The sequence below is a fragment of the Loxodonta africana genome, chromosome 9, assembly GCF_030014295.1.
Source record: "Loxodonta africana isolate mLoxAfr1 chromosome 9, mLoxAfr1.hap2, whole genome shotgun sequence".
NCBI lineage: Eukaryota > Metazoa > Chordata > Mammalia > Proboscidea > Elephantidae > Loxodonta > Loxodonta africana.
In genome coordinates this window covers 114311147-114324419 of record NC_087350.1, presented here as the reverse complement: position 1 = coordinate 114324419, position 13273 = coordinate 114311147, and the positions used below count along the sequence as shown (strand labels likewise).

At 42.8% G+C, this 13273-nt stretch overlaps 1 protein-coding gene across 3 annotated transcripts in view; it reads right to left on the bottom strand.

The window, feature by feature from the left end:
• Positions 1-13273, bottom strand: part of KANK1 (KN motif and ankyrin repeat domains 1) — a 241652-nt gene that overhangs the window by 208421 nt on the left and 19958 nt on the right. Inside the window, exon 1 of one of the 3 annotated variants that reach the window (XM_064290568.1) lies at positions 366-1177. The exons of the other annotated variants lie outside the window; for them this stretch is intronic. The gene's annotated coding sequence lies outside the window, so the exon portion shown is untranslated. Of the gene's footprint in view, positions 1-365; positions 1178-13273 lie in introns of those variants that run through there. 3 annotated transcript variants of the gene reach the window in all.

The following is a 13273-nucleotide window of genomic DNA, read 5'->3' as shown; positions in this document are numbered from 1 at the left end:
CGGAAACCTGTCAGAGAAGCAAAAACTCGCTGGGCATTAATGAGGTAGGATTCTTAATAGAGAGTGACAGAAAAGTGGTAAGCGCCCCGTCAAAGGCGGAAAACTTGCAAGACCTGGAAAAACAAGGCAGTCCCTTCGAGTTCCAGGTCTCACAGGTTTCACTGTATTTCACTGAGGTGGGATCATACGAATATGATATCTGTCCTTGTGTGACTGAGTGACTTCACTTGGCTGAAGTGCACAAGGACTTACCAATTTTTACAGCCTACTCCCCGTAATGTATCTGCGTTTGTGCTAATATTCAAATAAAATTTTAAACTAGTTACCATCAGGAGAAAAAAACATTTTCACAATGCCTCACTCACTGGCATGCTGTTTGGGGGCCACAGCTCAGGAAGCTCCTCAACAACAAGTTCTCGTCTCCATCTTGGTGGCACAATATGGCGACCATCATCCTCAGATGGACACGCACAGGCGTGGCGCCAGGTTTTTCCATGCTTTATGGGACTATTCCATGGTGACACGGAAGAGAGACGCCATGGTTGCCACAGTTCAGAGTGGCATGGGCCTTGGTTTACCACAGTCTCTCTTCCCATCTCAGGCAAATGGAAGCTCTTCCACCAACGCTGCTGCCTTTCAGCTGACTCACCAACTGCCGTCCAGTCAGCTCTGACTCATGGCAACCCCGTGTGTGTCAGAGCAGAACTGTGATCCACAGTGTTTTCAGTGGCTGAATTTTTGGAAGAAGATCACCACAGCTTCCTTCTGAGGCACCTCTAGGTGGACCTTCAACCTTCAGTTAGCAGCCGAGTACATTAACTAACCCTTTACACCACCCAGGGTCTCCTCAGTTGGCTACTGATAGTACATTTTCATCACCTGAGAATGGACTCAGCCTTTCATTTCAAAAGGCTCAGAGACCCACAATGAAGCCTCCTGGTACAACTCTCAAACTTAAGTTTTGTTTTGCAACTGTTGACCTAGTTAATAGCTTTTTTTCCTCCTCCAAGGTTGAATGTTCTGATTTGTAAGCCCATCTGGATCCCAAAAGTGGATAGTTAAGTACTTCTTACCCTTGTTTTGGCATTTTGTTTACCCCTCACTGGAAAAACATTTCTTAAAAACAGCAAACCCTGAGGGAGAAAACCCCGACCCTTACCAGGTTAAGTCAGTATACTACTTCTTCTTCTGTTATATTGTGGTAAAATGGTATATAACGAAATATCTGCCAATGCAGCAACTTTTCCATGCCCTGTGACTCTTTTGAGTCATACAGAAAATGGATTGGTTTCCTTTAAAATTTGCATCATTCATTTTTAAATGTCACTGCGAGATTGATGAGAAAGTTTACAACGTTGAAACCTTGAAAACATTATGCTGAGTGAAATAAGCCAGACACAAAAGGATAAATATTATATGATCCTACTTATATGAAATTTCTAGAATAGGCAAATGCATGGAGACAAAGTTTATGGGTGGTTACCAGGGGCGGGAGCGAGAGGGAAAGGGGACTTACTGCTTATGGGGGACCCGATTTCTGCCTGAGGTGATGAAAAGCTTTTGAAAGTGGATAGCTGTGATGGCCGCACAACATAGCGCATATAACTTATGCCACTGAACTGTAAACTTAAAAATGGTTAAAATGGCAAATTTTTTGTGCTAACTATTTTGTTATTGTTAGGTACCTTGAGTCAATTCTGGCACATAGTGACCCCATACGACAGAGTAGAATTGCTCCATAGGGTTTCCGAGGCTATAATCCTTACGGGGGCAGATTGCCAGGTCTTTTCTCCTGTGGAGCCGCTGGGTGGGTTCGAACCACGGATCTTTCTGTTAGCAGCTGAGTGCTTAACTGTTTGTACCACCAGGCCTCCTCATATCAACTTTACCCACAATTAAAAAAGTTTGTAACAACAATAATAAAATAAAATAAACCTAGTCCTCCCTAATACAAAAATATTAGAAAACCCTGAACAATCAAAATAGTGTTGCTAGCAAAATATGAACAGCTAAGCAGATCAACCACCAAAAACCAAATCTGTTGCTGTGGAATCGATTTCAACTCACAGCGACCCTATAGAGCAGAGAAGAACTGCCCCATAAGGTTTCCAAGGCTGTAATCTTTACAGGAGCAGGACACCACATCTTTCTCCTGAGGAGCAACTAGTGGGTCTGAATCGCCAACCTTCTGGTCAGCAGCCGAGCGCTTTAACCACTGCACCACAGGGCTCCTCTCTAGGCAGAGCAACAGAACAGGAAACTCAAGATGTAGACACAATGGCCTACGGAATTTAGTATAGGAGAAAGGCAGCATTTCCAATCAAAGGGGGAGAAATTGATTTACTAAATAAATGATCAGGCAAACCAGTAGCCATCTGGAGAACAAAAGTAAACTGGGAGCCATGCCCACTAAAATGAATTCAAGTTGGATCAATAATTTAAATATAAAGTCAAGCACAAAAGGACAAATACTGTATGAGACCATTATTATAAAAACCCACGACAAGGTTTAAACACAGAAAGAAACCATCTTTGAAGGTTATGAGGGAGGGGAGGGGTGAGGGAAGGGAAAAACACTAGCAATAAGTTAAGTGGTAACTTTGATTTAAAAAAAAAAATTTTTTTTTTTTTTTTTTTAACTTTGATGAAGGGTAAGACAGTACATAATGGTGGGGAAACCAGCACAGCTTGTCCAAGGTAAGGTCACAGAAGCTTCATGACACATCCAAACTCCCTGAAGGACAGAGTTACTGGGCTGGGGGCTGTGAGGACCATGGTCTTGAGGTACATCTAGCTCAACTGGCATTATGAAGTTGATAAAGAAAATGTTCTACATCCTACTTTGATGAGTAGAGTCTGGGGTATTAAAAGCCTGTGAGCAGCCATCTAAGATGCTCCACTTGTTTCACCCCTTCAGGAGCAGTGGAGGATGAAGAAAACCAAAGATACCAGGGAAACACTAGTCCGAAGGACTAACAGACCACAACTACCACAGCCTCCATCAGACTGAGTCCAGCACAACCAGATAGTGCCCGGCTACCGCCACCGACTGCTCTGACAGGGAGCCCAATAGATCAGACAGAGCTAGAGAAAAATGTAAAACAAAATTCTAACCCACAAAGAAAGACCAGAATTGCTGGCCTGACAGAGACTGGAGAAACCCTGAGAGTACGGCCCCCAGACACCCTTATAGCTCAGTACTGAGGTCACTCCTGAGGTCCACCCTTCATCCAAAGATTGGACAGGCCCATAAAACAAAACGAGACTAAAGGGGCACACCAGCCCAGGGGCAAGGACGAGAAGGCAGGAGGGGGCAGGAAAGCTGGTAACAGGGAACCCAAGGTCAAGAAAAGGAGAGTGCTGACATATCATGGGGTTAGCAACCAATGTCACAAAACCAGTAAGTGTATTGTTTAATGAGAAACTAATCTGCTCTGTAAACCTTTATCTAAAGTACAATAAAAATTAAAAAATAACAAAAAATAAAATTTTAACATAAAAAACAGAAACCAGAGAAGTACCAGGAGAAACCCTGGACAATGAAAACAATGCATTTAGGGTGGGGGAGGCGTTTCTCTTCAAACCATTAACTCCAAAGGCCTTAAAATAAGCAGCTGATAAATTTATCTCCATGTTAATGGGCACCAAAATCCAAGTTCAAAGACAAACAATAAACTGGGAACAACTTCATTTCTTATCAGAGACCAGGGCCTTATTTCCCTTACATAGGAAGAGATACAACATGATAACTAACAGCTCCATCGCAAAGAATATGCACAGGTCACAGAAAGGTAAATAAAATGACTCTTAGAGACTGGTGAAAAGACATTCAACCGCCTAAGAGCAATGCAAATTAAAACCACATGAGACACCACTTTCTATTTATCAGATTGGCAAAGAGCAAAGTTTCACAACACACTGTGTTGGCAAGGACGTGGAGGAACAGGTACTTTGCTGGTGGAGCTATATACTAGCACGGCTTCAATGGAAGTCATTTTTGGCAAGATCTACCACAAGCAGAAGTGTACGCAGCCTTTCACCCAGTAGTTACACAGTTAGGATTTTATTACACGTGTGTAAAATAATGTATGTACAAGGCTATACCCTTGCAGCAGTGTTGGAAATAGCAAAATCAATATGAAACAGCTTAAACTATGGTGCGTTTGGAGTCCCTGGGTGATGCAAGCAGTTAATGTGCTCAGCTACTAATTGAAAAGCTGGAGGTTCAAGTTCACCCAGAGGGACCTCGGAAGAAAGGCCTGGAGAGCTACTTCCGAAAAAGCAGCCACTTAAAACCCTATAGAGCACAGTTCTACTGTGACACACGTGAGGTCAACATGAGTCACAACTGATTCGACAGCAACTGGTACCGGTATAAAAAAAAAGTTGTATGCTGCTTTTTAAAACGATAAAATACAAAAAACTGTACCTGTGTAGAGGAATCTCCAAGATGTATGATTATATAAAAAAAGCAAGGTGCACAACAATATGGAAAGTATGTAAACACCTGTGATTTTTAAAAGAGGAAAATGTTCATAAACATACTCTTTTTTCATATCTACACAGATATGCACAGAATATCTCTGAAAGGAGAAACACCAGCTGTCTCTGAGGAGGGAATATATTGGCTGGCAGCAGGAACTGAAGCTTTTCTGCTACGTTGTTGTTAGGTGCCGTCGAGTCGGTTCCGACTCAGAGAGACCCTGTGTACAGCAGAACGCAACACTGCCCAGTCCTGCGCCATCCTCATGAACGTTGTTATGCTTGAACCCACTGTTGCAGCCCCTGTGACAATCCACCTTGTTGAGGGTCATCTTCTTTTTCGCTGACCCTCTACTTTACCAGGCACGATGTCCTTCTCCACGGACTGGTACCTCCCAATAACATGTCCAAAGTATGTGAGATGAAGTCTCACCATTCTTGCTTCTGAGGAGCATTCTGGCTGTATTTCTTCCAAGACAGGCTTGTCCTTTCTTCCAGCAGTCCATGGTGTATTCGATATTGTTTGCCAACACCATAATTCAAAGGTATCAATTATCCTCCAGTCTCCTTATTCATTGTCCAGCTTTCACACACTTTTGAGGTGATTAAAAAAACCATGGCTTGGGTCAGGTGCATCTTAGTCCTCAAGGTGACATCTTTGCTTTTTAACAGTTTAAAGAGGTCTTTTGCGGCAGATTTGCCCAATGCAATACTCGTTTGACTTCCTGACTGCTGCTTCCATGAGCATTAATTATGAATCCAAGTAAAATGAAATGTTTTGACAACGTCAATCTTTTCTCCACTTATCATGACATTGCTTTGGTCCAGTTGTGAGGATTTCTGTTTTCTTTATTTTGAGGTGTAATCCATACTCACGGCTGTAGTCTTTGATCTTCATCAGTAAGTGCTTCAAGTCCTCTTCACTTTCAGGAAGCAAGGTTGTGTCATAAACTATACTCTCTTATATATTTTAATTTCAAGGCAGGTACTATGTGAAAATTAATTTTTTTAATTCAATAGAATGATTGTAAGGTAGAGCTGAGGAAATCAACCAGAAAACAGAATAAAAAGACAAAGACATAGAAAATAGGAGGAAAAAGGTAAGAAAAGCAGAGGATCACTCCAGAGGAAACAATATTTGAAAACAGGAATTCGATAAAGAGAAAAGAAGGTTACCAGAGATAGTTAAAGAACTTCTGCAAGAGCTGAAACATGTAAGCTTCTAAATTAAAAAGCCCATTGTGTGTCCAGAAAAATTAATGAAAAAAAAAAAATCAACCAATACTTGGGACAAAGAGAAGATTCTAAAAGCTTTTAAAGAGACGAAGGAAAAAAACATAGCTTCCAAACAAAGCTAGAGTTTTAGGGAGCAATCTCTTCAAAGTTCTGAAGGAAAAGGATTTCCAACCTAATATTGGATAGCTGGTTAAACTGTCAAGAAGGTGAAAATGAAAGACAACTTGGATATGCAAAATCACAAAAAATGTTTCTCTTATATAACCTTTCTCAAAAAGTTGCTGACCAATGTCTTCCATCAAAACAAGAGATCAAGAGGGACCACCAAGAAAGAGGATGCCTTGGGGTCCAGGAAAAAGATATGGAGGGAACTTCTGAGATAACACAGGTATTCCAGAAGGGCTGCCTTCAGGCGGAAACACCCTGAGGTGTGCACAGGTAAAGAGAGGAGGGAGGATTCCGAGGTGCTCACAGGTAAAGAGAGGAGGGCTCCAAGGTGTTCACAGGTAAAGGGAGGAGAGCTCTGAGGTGTTCACAGGTAAAGAGAGGAGGGCTCTGAGGTGTTCACAGGTAAAGAGAGGAGGGCTCTGAGGTGTTCACGGGTAAAGAGAGGAGGGCTCCAAGGTGTTCACAGCTAAAGAGAGGAGGGCTCTAAGGTGTTCACAGGTAAAGAAAGGAGGGCTCCAAGGTGTTCACGGGTAAAGGGAGGAGGGCTCCGAGGTGTTCACAGCTAAAGAGAAGAGGGCTCTAGGGTGTTCACAGGTAAAGAGAGGAGGGCTCCAAGGTGTTCACAGGTAAAGGGAAGAGGGCTCCGAGGTGTTCACGGGTAAAGAGAGGAGGGCTCTGAGGTGTTCACGGGCAAAGAGAGGAGGGCTCCGAGGTGTTCACGGGTAAAGAGAGGAGGGCTCTGAGGTGTTCACGGGCAAAGAGAGGAGGGCTCTGAGGTGTTCACGGGTAAAGAGGAGGAGGGCTCTGAGGTGTTCACAGGCAAAGAGTGAAGGGTTTTTCTAGGTTGTTCACAAGGAAAGAGAAGAGGGTCCGGGGTATTCACAGGTAAACAGATGAGGGTTTTGTTTCAGTAAAAAAAATTTTTTTTTTGGTAAGAGGTATATAATGCTAAACACACAAACAATTATTGACTTTGGGGGAGAGAAAGCTGTATGAGGAACGAAATGTCATTATTATAAATTACATGTCTCAGCTGTGAATTATTTTCATAGTCACAATAACATAAACATATATTAATCAAATGAGAAACTATATATTAAGAGGATATATTACATCTAAATGTTGGGGCAGGTTTAAGAGTAATATCTTCATCTTCCACAGTATTAAGACTATAAATAATATCCAAAATTGGATAAAAACAAATCAGGAAATTATACTACCGTAAAACCTGGAAAGCCGGAAACTGTGTAAGGCGGAAACCTGTCAGACAAGGCAAACTCAAATATTTTCCCATAAAGGAGAGAGAAAAAAGTGCTAAGACTGCCCCCAGTCAAAGGTGGAAAACTTGTGAGACCCAGAAAAGCAAGGCAGTCCCATCGAGTTCAGGCTCTCACAGGTCTCACTGTATGACCAGGCTCCCTCCAAATGCTGCCATTTTCATGCCACCAAATAAAATCAGAATTTCTAGTACTTTTCTGTTCTCCAACAACTTATTCTCATGGGAGGTGGACTTAGGGACACGGTATGTTTGTATGCAGAACACAGGATTAAAAGCAACGTGGAGAGGAAACTGAACTAATCTGTAAGAAATCAATGCTTTCGGCAATCAGATTTTAAAAACAAACAGAAACTACTGAAGGTGAAGGTTTCAATTTATTAAAAACCTAACTGTGGTTTTAAGGAGACATGGCGAAACCCTCAATTCCAGCCCTAATGGGCAAGCAGCACCCAAGAGAATAGGGAATTTGGCACAGCCTATTTTTTTTTATGTTTAATGCACTCGGCTGCTTACTGAAAGATTGGAGGTTCAAGTCCACCCACAAGAACCTCAGAAGAAAGGCCTGGCAATCTACTTCTGAAAACTCAGCCACTGAAAACCCTGTGGAGCACAGTTCTGCTCTGACACACATGGGGTCACCGTGAGTCCGAGTTGGCTCCACAGCAATTGCTTCACTGTTGCTTTGTCCCCCAGGTCACAGCGTGAGTGTCGCCATATGCCTGCTTAAATAAAAGTGCAACGTTCATTAGAGACATTAACTCAAAGTTGGCCCACTCAGAAATATGAAATCCTATGGATTTTTTTAAAGCATCTATGTGACAGAAGCAGAAACCCTGGTGGCACAGTGGTTAAGTGCTAGGGCTGCTAACCAAGAGGTTGGCAGTTCAAATCCGGCAGGTGCTCCTTGGAAACTCTATGGGGCAGTTCTACTCTGTCCTGTAGGGTCGCTATGAGTCAAAATCGACTTGATGGCAGTGGGTTTGGTTTTTTTTTTTGTTTTTTTTCTAAGATGGCCCAAACTCAAAAGAGATCTCTCAAAATTTTCAACCAAAACTGAAGTTCTAGGAAGATGTTTACCCTATGGCTTTGGAGGCCCCCTACTGACTACCCCCATTTGAAAGGTACACACTATGACATCGGTTCTTATGCCTGCAGCCTCAATAGGCTACCATCGATTTAACCCTTTCGAGTTTTAGCTAACAATGCCTTTCACTGAACTGTGACAAGAAATAATTCAGAGGATATTCTGTCAGAAATCAGAGTCCTTGGGTTTAAGAAGCAAGAGGTTAGGATTGACTAGCCAAAGAACTAGACAATTGTAGTTTACAAGTATGCTACTGCTAGTATAAGTGAGATTCGATCACACAAAAGCTTACAGAGAGATGGCAAACCCAAAGTTATGGCTTCAGAATACTGACCAAACCGGTAAATAACACACAACCCAAAACAATAGTGCTAACCTCAGCAAAGCTCAAAAGAACTCCAGCTATAAGCTAAGGCAAACACATCTCTGTAGTAAGCTCCTGCTGCGGAGGCTGGATTTGAATTCTTGTACACCATTCACTCCAAAAAGTTCCTTGAAGGGACTAACAATAAAAGGCACAGTTACTGTTTAAAAATAAACGAAAAGGGCAGGAGACAAGGGTCAACTTTGGTGAAGGGAATGACAACACACAACACAGGGGAAGCCAGCACAACTGGACCAAAGCAAATGCAAAGAAGTTTCTTGTTGTTGTTGTTGTTGTTAGGTGCCATCGAGTCGGTTCCAACTCATCGCGACCCTATGCACAACAGAACGAAAGGCTGCCCGGTCCTGAGCCATCCTTACAATCGTTGTTATGCTTGAGCTCATTGTGTCAATCCACCTCATTGAGGGTCTTCCTCTTTTCCGCTGACCCTGTACTCTGCCAAGCATGATGTCCTTCTCCAGGGACTGATCCCTCCTGACAACATGTCCAAAGTATGTAAGATGCAGTTTCGCCATCCTTGCCTCTAAGGAGCATTCTGGCTGTACTTCTTCTAAGACAGATTTGTTTGTCCTTTTGGCAGTCCATGGTATATTCAATATTCCTCACCAACACCACAATTCAAAGGCATCAACTCTTCTTCAGTCTTCCTCATTCATTGTCCAGCTTTCACACACATATGATGCGATTGAAAATACCATGGCCTTAGGTCAGGCGCACCTTAGTCTTCAAGGTGACATCTTTGCTCTTCAACACTTTAAAGAGGTCCTTTGCAGCAGATCTGCCCAATGCAATGCATCTTTTGATTTCTTGACTGCTGCTTCCATGGCTGTTGATCGCGGATCCAAGTAAAATGAAATCCTTGACAACTTCAGTCTTTTCTCCGTTTATCATGATGTTGCTCATTGGTCCAGTTGTGAGGATTTTTGTTTTCTTTATGTTGAGATGCAATCCATGCTGAAGGCTGTGGTCTTTGATCTTCATTAGTAAGTGCTTCAGGTCCTCTTCACTTTCAGCAAGCAAGGTTGTGTCATCTGCATAACGCAGGTTGTTAATAAATCTTCCTCCAATCCTGATGCCCCGTTCTTCTTCATATAGTCAGCTTCTTGGATTATTTGTTCAGCATACAGATTAAATAGGTATGGTGAAAGAATACAACCCTGACGCACACCTTTCCTGACTTTAAACCAGTCGGTATCCCCTTGTTCTGTCTAAACAACTGCCTCTTGATCTATGTAAAGGTTCTTCATGAGCACAATTAAGTGTTCTGGAATTCTCATTCTTCGCAGTGTTATCCAGAGTTTGTTATGCTCCACACAGTCGAATGCCTTTGCATAGTCAATAAAACACAGGTAAACATCCTTCTGGTATTCTCTGCTTTCAGCCAGGATCCATCTGACATCAGCAATGATATCCCTGGTTCCACATCCTCTTCTGAAACCAGCCTGAATTTCTGGCAGTTCCCTGTCGATACACTGCTGCAGCCGTTTTTGAATGCTCTTCAGCAAAATTTTGCTTGCATGTGATATTAACGATATTGTTCTACAATTTCCACCTTCGGTTGGATCACCTTTCTGGGGAATAGGCATAAATATGGATCTCTTCCAGTCAGTTGGTCAGCAAGCTGTCTTCCATATTTCTTGGCATAGATGAGTGAGCACCTCCAGCGCTGCATCTGTTTGTTGAAACATCTCAATTGATATTCCATCAGTTCCCGAAGCCTTGTCTTTCACTAATGCCTTTAGAGCAGCTTGGACTTCTTCCTTCACTACCATTGATTCCTGGTCATATGCCACCTCTTGAAATGGTTGAATATCGACTAATTCTTTTTGGTATAATGGCTCTGTGTATTCTTTACATCTTCTTTTGATGCTTCCTGCGTCATTTAATATTTTCCCCATGGAATCCTTCACTATTGCAACTTGAGGCTTGAATTTTTTCTTCAGTTCTTTCAGCTTTAGAAATGCTGAGCATGTTCTTCCCTTTTGGTTTTTCATCTCCAGCTCTTTGCACATGTCATTATAATACTTTACTTTGTCTTCTCAAGAGGCCCTTTGAAATCTTCTGTTCAGTTCTTTTACTTCATCAATTCTTCCTTTTGCTTTAGCTGCTCGATGCTCAAGAGAAAGCTTCAGAGTCTCCTCTGACATCCATCTTGGTCTTTTCTTTCTTTCCTGTCTTTTCAGTGACCTCTTGCTTTCTTCATGGATGATGTCCTTGATGTCATTCCACAACTCATCTGGTCTTTGGTCTCTAGTGTTCGGTGCGTTAAATCTGTTCTTCAGATGGTCTCTAAATTCAGGTAGGATATACTCAAGGTTATATTTTGGCTCTCATGGACTTGCTCTGATTTTCTTCAGTTTCAGCTTTAACTTGCACATGAGCAATTGATGGTCTGTTCCACGGTCAGCCCCTGGCCTTGTTCTGACTGATGATATTGAGCTTTTCCACCGTCTTTTTCCACAGATGTAGTCAGTTTGATTTCTGTGTGTTCCATCTGGCAAGGTCCATGTGTATAGTCGCTGTTTATGTTGGTGAAAGAAGGTATTTGCAATGAAGAAGTCGTTGTTCTTGCAAAATTCTATAATTCAATCTCCTGCATTGTTTCTTAGACACATCTAAACACTTTCAGGGACAGCGTAGCTGGGGCTGGGGCCTGGTGGCCATAGTTTGACCTAGACATCTAGGTCAACTGGCACAACACAGCTTATAAAGAAAATGTTCTACATCCCACTTTGGTGAGTAGCATCTGGGGTCTTAAAAGCTTGCGAATGGTCATCTAAGATACATCTATTGTTCCCATCCCACTCGGAGCAAAGGAAAATGAAGAAAACCAAAGACACAAGGAAAATACTAGCCCAAAGGACCACATGAACCAGAGACTCTATCAACCTGAGACCAGAAAAACTTGGTGGTGCCCGACTACCATCAGTGACCACCCTGACAGGGAAGACAACAGACAGTCCTGGACGGAGCAGAAGAAAAATGTAGAACAGAATTCAAATTCATGTAAAAAGACCAGATTTAATGGTTTGACAGAGACTAGAGGAACCCCTGAAAACTATGGCCCCCAGATGCTGTTAACCCAGCACTGAAACCATTTCTGAAGCCCACTCTTCAGACAAAGATTAGACAGGGCTATAAAACAAAAAATAATACACGTGAGAAGGTGTTTCTTAGTTCAATCAGATACACCAGACCAAATGGGCAGCTCCTGCCCAAAAGCAGGATGAGAGGGCAGGAAGGGACAGGAACTGGTCGAACTGACCCAGGAAACCGGGGGTGGAAAGGGGGAGTGTGCTGTCACATTGTGGGCATTGCAACTAATGTCGCAGGACAAAATGTGTATAAATTTTTGAATGAGAAATTAACTTGAGCTGAAACTTTCACCTAAACCACAATAAAAAAAAAAAAGGAAAAACTAAATAAATAAATGAAAAGAGCTACAGAACGGCAGTGAAGCTTGAAGGCTGGAGAGAGGAACGGGGGGAAGGGGCTGTATTGTCTTACCAATATATTAATGCTGAGAACCACTAGCACAATTGAGTATAAAATTTAGTTCCTGGCATCCTGGTGGCCAAAACAGAAAGGGAAATACGATGAGTCATACGATTTTCACTACAGAGGGGTAAGGGGGAGAGAACTCCCTATTCAGGAAGGAAATAAATGGCCTCCTGACAGTGAACTGAAACACAGACTTCCTCCTAAGACAGATAGTGAAAAGCATGGTAGACCTCATCAGCAGCTCATTCAACAACAAACCAAAAACCAAACCCGTTGCCGGTGAGTCGATTCTGATTCATAGTGACATTACAGGACAGAGAACTGCCCCACGGGGTTTCCAAGTAGCAGCTGGTGGATTCAAACTGCCAACCTTTTGGTTAGCAGCTGTAGCTCACCACAGTTTTTAACCACTGTACCACCTGGGCTCCATTCAACAAGTATCTAGTAAGTGCCTTCTATATTTCCAGGCTCTATTCTAGGAGCTTAGGATATACCAACCAACCATCCAGATAAAGATCCCTGCCCTGGGAAGCTCATATTCTACTGGGGGTGAATGGACAATAAACATAATCGGTAAGTTATAGAATATGTTAGAGGCTGATCTGTGCTGTGGAAAAAAGGAGAAAAGGTAGAGCCAGTAAGAAGGTCAGAAGTGCCAGAAGACAGATTACAGTTCTGAACAAAGTCTTGGCCTCCTGGTCAGAAAGGGAGTAAGGGGCATGGAGCCCCTGTGTGGGGAGTGTGTACAATTCCTGGCCTTCCCCTCTCCCTGATCATCCTTGAGTCCTACAAACAGGGTCTGAGGCTGATACCAACATTCCCCAGGATAGGAATGACTAGATTCCCCAGGGTAGGGATGAGTAGATTCCCCAGGGTAGGGGTGACTAGATTCCCCAGGGTAGGGATGACTAGATTCCCCAGGGTAGGGATGACTAGATTCCCCAGGGTAGGGATGAGTAGATTCCCCAGGGTAGGGGTGACTAGATTCCCCAGGGTAGGAATGACTAGATCGGAGCATGAGCTACCACCACTCATCAACTTGTCTCACTGTGGGGGCTCATGCGTTGCTGTGATGCTGGAAGCTAAGCCACGGGTATTTCAAATACAAGTAGGGTCACCCATGGTGGACAGGTTTCAG